The sequence below is a fragment of the Macrobrachium rosenbergii genome, chromosome 33, assembly GCF_040412425.1.
Source record: "Macrobrachium rosenbergii isolate ZJJX-2024 chromosome 33, ASM4041242v1, whole genome shotgun sequence".
Lineage (NCBI taxonomy): Eukaryota > Metazoa > Arthropoda > Malacostraca > Decapoda > Palaemonidae > Macrobrachium > Macrobrachium rosenbergii.
In genome coordinates this window covers 10312501-10320459 of record NC_089773.1, presented here as the reverse complement: position 1 = coordinate 10320459, position 7959 = coordinate 10312501, and the positions used below count along the sequence as shown (strand labels likewise).

General features: G+C 35.6%; 1 long non-coding RNA gene across 1 annotated transcript in view; it reads right to left on the bottom strand.

Annotated features, from left to right (window-relative positions):
• Nucleotides 1–329: 329 nt before the first annotated feature.
• The window catches only part of LOC136855914 (uncharacterized), an 8744-nt gene continuing 1114 nt past the window's right edge, over nt 330–7959 (bottom strand). The window contains exons 2-3 of the long non-coding RNA XR_010858176.1: nt 2950–2977; nt 330–467 (exon numbers count right to left, since the gene is read on the bottom strand). This is a non-coding gene — a long non-coding RNA (uncharacterized lncRNA). The remainder of the gene's footprint in view (nt 468–2949; nt 2978–7959) is intronic.

The following is a 7959-nucleotide window of genomic DNA, read 5'->3' as shown; positions in this document are numbered from 1 at the left end:
TAACTTGGGTCAAAAGGCACTGTCAGTTCTATGGGTGGTAACGGAAAAGGAAAACAATGATGGGAAAACTAAAATTAAAGCACAACTTGTTGCCAGAGGTTTTGCGGAAAAAGAAATCCAATCAGATTATCCCACTGTTATCAAGGAAGTGTTCAGGTCCTTTGTTGGTATATAGTCTTCCCAAAGCTGGTCAGTGAATTCGATTGATATTAAGGCTGTATTCCTCCAGAGTGAACAGTTTGAGCAGAAAGAGTATCTTATTCCACTTGAAGCTGGCAGTGATGATAATGTACTGTGGAAATTAAAAATATGTATATGGTCTTAATGGTGGTGTTGGAAAATGGTATTTCACAGTGAAGACTTTCCTGTTGAAGGTGGGATGTAATCAGGTGAAAACTGACCCTGCAGCATTCTATTGGTATTGTGAAGGAGATTTGCGAGGCATGTTCTTGACACACGTAGATTTCCTGTGGGGAGGAATAAAGAAATTGAAAGTGTAGTCATTGTCCAAATCAGAAATTTTCAGGTTAAGGAGCAAAGTAATGCTACATTCAGATACAGTATATTGGCCTGGATATTATACAGAATGTCCATGCAGTCAAACCAAAGTTAGTACAATATTTTAAATCTCTGATTCCAAAGTGCTGAGAGAGGATTAAATAAGACTACAGAGTGTAATGAAGAAAAGGAGAATTTTAGGAGTCAAGTAGGCCAACTAGGATGGTTATGTACTAATTCAAGACCTGACTTGTCATATGATGTGTTATAACTTAGCTGTAAAATAAATAAGCTGAAAGTAAAAGATCTGACCGTGACAAACAAATGCCTATTGAGAGTATGTATTTCCCAGGACTGGGTGACTGTTTTAAGTTTAAGCCGATTGTGTACAGAGATGCTTCTTATGCCAATCTCCCCGATGGATTTATCCTATGATGGCAGGTCCCACTATTTAACGCAGTCATTATATTAATGACTACGACCACAAACTTCAGATAACAGGACACTGAAGTAGTGATGAGAGAACTTGTGTCTAACCCCTTAAAAGGGAAGCCAACAAACTTATGATTTATATGCTATAGTTTCACTGCTACATTAGTTTTTCATTACTCAACTAATAAAATGCTCAACTAACTAATAAACTCCTTACAATGCATAGTTAAGGCTAAGGTTGAAATATAATGTTACAATGTGCTGAAAGGGTAGTGTTCATCTAAGAGATACATGTGATCCAAATATTTTTAAGGATCTATTTTGAAGACTACAATAATTAATACAGCTTAAAATTAATACAGGATGTCAGATTCAGCGCCTAAAAATGTATTTACAATAGCTATGCGAGCTTTTTGGCAGTCATGAACAAGATAGGCCCTTTTATTTTTATTTACACTGAGGATCCCTTGTTGTACAAGTTTCAACAAATTCCAAAGAAATTATTCATCAAGAAATTCCAAAGAAATTATTCACAAAGACTGGTGTAGCAGGTTCATTAAACTCGCAGGGATAAGCCTCACATACGCATCAAGATTTTAGATTACGCTGCATACAGTAATTGCAAAAGAATTAATGCAACAAAAGTTCATAATGAAGATCCTAAAAGTGGTGTGCGAAACATTCCCTCAAACCTTTCCTCTGCCATGATAGAGCTTAAGCTGGTATAAACCAAACCACTGACAAATCAACAAGTTACAACTTTGGTTTACTGTCAAGCACACACCTAAGATGCCAGCTAAGAAAATGAGAGTTGTCATTCAAGTAAAATTCTAATCCCCTTCCAAATCTTTTCCTGTTATGTGCAAAAAATTGATGGGGTAGGCACTAAACTGCTCTTAATGGCCAATGGAAGAAACTTAGGACTGAATCCAAGAAGCAATGAAACTGCCTCTAAGGAGGCTAAAGGGTAAGTGAACACTTTAAAAGTCAAGGTAGCTCAGTGAAGAGACTGGGGTACAGATGAGAGTAAATGTTAGAAAGTTATATATACACACACACACCTGAGGCCAGCGGAATGCTGTAGAGTACATGAATCCAGAAACGCAAAACCTGTATACAATCAAAACTAGCCAGCAGGGTATACAGAAATTCAAAACAGATTTCACTCTAATAATTGTGACAGTGGTTATATGTAAAACTTCCATATGAGTTCAATGCAACAGTGATTAAGTGGTAAGAAAAATTGCCTTGAGAAAAGAGGCAGGACATCAAACTGCATCAATCCTACCAAAGAGGAGATAAACCTCAAACATGACAAACTTTCCCAACAGCCAAAAAAGCTTCCCAGATAGAACCACCACCAAACTTATAGAGCAGCAGGTTTGAGCTACAGAACGTGATCACTTCAAAAGTGAATTTTAGGTAACCTGTAATGCAGCAGAGTCCATTTTCAATTTCATTCTCAGAATGAGTAGTGGATGGGAAAGGAAACAACAGAAAATAAGAGAAATGAATTAAAGTCAAGCCTCAATCATAAAAGCTAACAGTCAAGCTCAGTAATAGGTAAATTGCTGTAGATATCATGTGCATACAAAAGACAGCAAAGTGGATAATGCTTTAAATGGGAGAAAAAAAAAAAAAAAAAAAACCAAGTTTGACAGCAGAACATGGAACACACGAGATATCAGACAACTGACATTACACAAATATTTGTTTCAGCAATCTTGTCATCACTTCACAAATTGCTTTTTGAGTATGTAGTACAAGAGACTAATAAAATAAATTTAGAAACATTTAAAAAATTTTTGAAAAGCATTTACTCATTAATAGATTTTACCCTTAAAATTAAGCTTAGAAAACAAAATTAATCTTAGAAAACAAATGCATACCAGAAATATGAAAATTACCACTTCAAAACACTGTTTCTCTAATAGCCTCAGATGAGCAAGACAATTTTAATCAAATAAGGCACAAACATTCTGACAGTACTCAACATTCTCCAGACTGTTCTGTACTCACAAGAGGGGTGATCGAGGAAGAAGATTCCCTGCAAAAGAAATACCAACATTAAAAATTCATATTAAAATCATAACGTCTATCAACATTTGTACAGGCAACTGTTTTAATTTAATTACTAATCAAAGATGTTTAGTACTGACAAATTAGATACACTGAGGAAGAGTATAGAAGGGATAGATAAGTAGCAGCAGGAAGCCAACCATAAGTTGACAAAATAGAGAAGAGGTTTACATGAAAAAGCAAAAAGTTAAGGTACAAAATTCTCTAAAAGTTTTTGATGAAACTGAGAACGCAGGAGAACCTAAGCCATCATTCAAGGAACTTTTCACCAACTGAAGTTACACTTTAGATGCTACTGGTGGTAGTGCATCAATATACAACCCAATTAATGCTCATCAATAAATGGACCAGCTTTAAAGACTAAACTTACTTAGACCTACAAAAGGTAGCAACAAAACTATCCATTTAAACAGCTTAAGGAACTGGAAATAAGTGCGACATGAAAGGCCAGTAAGTTTGTGTAGTAATAACTTCATTCAATTGAAAAAGATAGAGTACAGTACTGTGAGTGTTTACCAATTAAGCTTGGGAGAGAGGAGTTTACTGCTTATTACTTAGCAGGGTTGAATATATCAAATATGCTTTAACTAGGTTACCAGTACCATATGCCCTTCAATATGCAACTTCAGGCCATACCTTGGCAAGATGTCAAAAATACTGGAGTAGTTGCCTTTGGGATTTCAAAAGATATGCACGAATTAAATTTATACCGAGTAATCTTTCATGGTATCAGGTTGAGTGTCTTGTACAGCCAAGTTCAAAACTGATGCTACTTAACTGCATAGGATTTTGTTCAAAATTCAATAAACGGCAACCTAACTGGCATACAGTACTCTTTTCTTCACATGCAAAAATTTTTTATATAAAAAATAAACCATAATGTTTCATAGGAGTGAAATCTTTCATACATATCAAATCTGTAAGAAAATGCTATGTAGAGCCAAACTTTGGGAAAAACTTGTAAAATTTCCAAAACCTTTTCATCCAGCATCATGAGTTTAATTAAAATGTTACTATCAAACCCATATTCAAATTAAACTGAAAAATCTAAAATAAATTTTCATCCAATTATAATAGTGCTTCAATTGCAACCAAGCAATTTTCCTAGTCCTATTTGAGTACTGCAACACTGAAAAAAATATATGAATATTGCTGCAGCTAAAATGCATCTACTAACATCAACAGGTGTGTGTGACTAGTTTGACAACAAAGATTTTTGTTTCGAGGCCAAGGCATGTTAGTTTCTTTACCTAATAACTTGAAAGAAATCATACCAAGTTCATCTACGTATTAATAAGAAGCAGGAGGACTTTACAATTAATTTGTATAACTTAGAATGCTAATAATGCCTGTCTCAAAAGCTACTGATCACAATAAGAAGCTTCCTCAAAGTTCAACTCCCTACTTACTTTAAGTGCCAGTGACATTTCCACTGAATTTCTATGCACGATTATGCCTTCAGACTAACCTATATGTTTGTACTCTTGACACCACTTACAGTAACAATTTTTAAACATGACTATTCCCAGGCTACAAACGTAGTCTAATTTTGGGCTAAACACTTACATCTGCAACACAATATTCTATAAAACTGAGCTTGCTTCCTTAAACTTCACCGCCACTGTGCATCAAATTCTTTCAGGCAAATTTGGGAAAACTTGCCACATACCCTAAGCTACAAGTTAGGCCATCTAATCTAGAGAAAAAGTAAGAAAACACCTTATGACCACAATATAGCAAAACTGATTGAAGCTTACCTAAATTATGAAATTAGGGTAGGCCTAAACCTAACTTATCAGGTAAATAGCCTATTAGTACCTCGCAGTGCATTACAATATTTATCCAGAAAAACAGATTTGCTCCGAAAAATTACTTATCCCTAATATACAAAACAATGTAGCTTTATGGTGAACAGTCCCACCAAAATTTAAGTTCAATAGCACAAGTGACTACCAATGGGAAGACCCAAAATCCATGGAGTGGGGCCATAGAGACAGGACTAGATAGGTTTCAAGGCAAAGAGTGCACACTGCTAGAAAAACCACTAAAATCTAACCCCTGTACAGTATGTATTAGGGAAAATTTGAAGCAGCCTTATTTAATCAAAGGGCTGTGTAGTTAAGTTGCAACCACACCAAAATTAAAAACTAATGGTCACAAAAAACAAAGATAAAATAGCAGAACCTTTGAGAACCTAGCCTACTACAGTATAGGTAAATTCATTATGACTCATCTTCAGAACAATATTTCACAGACAGCAGCCTGACACCTTCAAATATTAAAAGTTTAAACTAGGTTGAAAATATCCCTTGTTTGGATATAAAGTGGAGAGGACAGAATCTGACCTCAAAATGGCAGGTTACAGCAAGGATTATATCTGACCACAACTGTGTTCATACACAGAAAGGAACAATACTGTAAGCTTACCAAGGACAATCTTAACCACCACTGCTCAATACCTCGTACCATTGCACTGCTTTATTCAACGACAACCAAACTAAGTTGCCAAGAAACTTTCTATACAAATTGACCCTAACCAGTTAAATGAAGACAAAATACACTAAGTATGTTTTATAAGTGGTAAACTCAAAATTATGGATAATTACCTATACTGTAACTACTATTTTAAGTTAAGCCTTTTTACAAATTTTTCTACTTACAAAACCACAAAGTGGTCTATCATCATAACCTGGTATTTCTTGAGTTTGTCAACTCACATAGAACCCCGAAAATATATTTTTGCAACAGCCCTTCCAGAAAACTAAACATTCCATATTGTTGAGGTACAAATTTTTAATTACTTTTGGTTAGTTCAATTAATATGTCCCTGGCCCAGGTACCCATGACATTCACTGGGTTTTAAATACCTAAATCTTGCACCAAAGATTTGGATATCAAAAAGCTGAACTTTTGAAAAACCCACACTTGCCCCATACGTAATTATCCACAACAGCAATTGAACAACTCCTTTACTGGAAGATTCAAGGAGAGAGACTTCAGAAGTGCTTCACCATAAAGTATCTTATTTATAGGGCCTACACTAGCCTTGCTTTCCACCTCCTAGGTAGTGATATTGTTTAACTGATGTTAAATTTCACAAGCCTTTCATAGATTTCTCAAAATCTATGAATGACTTCAAACTGCTTCACCATAAAGCATCTGTTATGCATGGGGCCTACACTAAAGTACACCTTAGTTTAACCAGACCACTGAGCTGGTTAACAGCTCTAGCCTAACATTACAACCAACTCCTGAGTCGCTAACTATATTGCTTTAAGCTAAATTAAATAAGCCTCATACATATTCAATAAACTTCAAATCACTAAATTAACACTTAATAAAAATGTGGGGCTAATATCCAACAGACTGCAATTACACTAGTGCATAGAATACAGAATTTAAGCCAAAAGCCAAGCACTGGGACCTATGAGGTCATTCAGTGCTGAAAGGGAAGCCTGACAGTAAGAAAGTTTAACAGGAAGAAAACCTCACAGTTGCACAATGAACCAAAAGTTAGAGAGGGTGGAAAGTAAAATGGAAGAAAGAACATGAACAGAAATACAGTAAAAGGAATAAATTAGGTTGCAGCTAGGGGCCGAAGGGACGCTGCAAGACCCATAAGTAACGCCTACAGTGCACCACATGAGGTGCACTAACGGCACTACCCCCTACGGGCCATAATAGTGCACAATCATTCCTAGCATTGAATGCATGTGACATACTAAATCATATCAAATTCTAATTAAAAATTCCATTGACGAAATACCTAGTTTTCCAAAATTCCCTAATGAATAATTTGCTTATAAGTATTAAGTGTAGTATATTAAATAATGTTGCTGAACGCAACCCCGGGTCAAATTGCGTTAACAAGGTCGGGTCGAAAGGGAAGCCTTGTAATAATAAACAGATGATTATGATCCTAGTACCAGTAGAGCCGTTATTTCTGGGGACGCTTTCTCAAGGCTATCACCTGGTCGGACAGGTACTAGTTAGATGTGTGCAGAGTACGAGGAGAGAGATAAAAGGGGTCATATTTAAATACTTGCTTCGTTTCGGCAGATAAAAGTAGATTAATAATAAGTTTTCTTTTTGCTGATGGTTCCTAATTCAGAATTTTTAATAGTGCATTGCTATGTATTAATAAACTAATACTAGGCCTATTCACCTTGCATTGAAAATTTTTTTTTTACCTGACTTTCAAGTCCATGGCCCCTGCAGGTTCTATATGAATAGGGTTCATCTTCTGATTAATATAATAAATTCATGTTTTCCCCGCAGTGATTGGCAAATGACAGCTAAGGTTAACAGCTGTCCGCTTTTCGGCCAACCTAAAACACGGCCCAGGCGACAAAGCTAACTAATTGACCCCCAAAAAACATAAGTTTAAATCCTTTTAAGTGAACAACAGTTTTAAAGTAATGATCTTTCTGGGTAGAAAGGCATCATATTCAACACCTGGAACACCTCCCTCGTCCCTCATTTCAAAGAATAAAATGATCATGTAGTGAGACTAATTCAAAGAGTTCTAATTCCACTATCAATATACAACAGTTATCCGCTTTTTAAAACTAAAAGTTAAAATGACTTCCTTTTAATGGTTCGTATTTTCAGTCAAGAATAACTTTAAAATTGGTAAATAATCGTACAGTTTATAATAACTGGTGTTGATAGTAATTCCAAGAAAACTGTCCGTTTAAAGTTTAACGGTCAAAATCTAAATATAAAACCGAAAGTTAAAATGAGTCCAACCTCTCGCACAAACGCTTTCATGGTAACAAAGCCCACGCACTTAGTCACCTACTAGCACTTGCAACTAAACCATAGAATTACAGTAAAAGATTCTAGGATTGGAAGGTCCGTATTTAATGACAAAACCTGCGCCCAGAAAAACAACTAATCTATGGAAGGGAAGGAACCGGCGTACAGTTGTAATAATGAAAGTTTAAATTT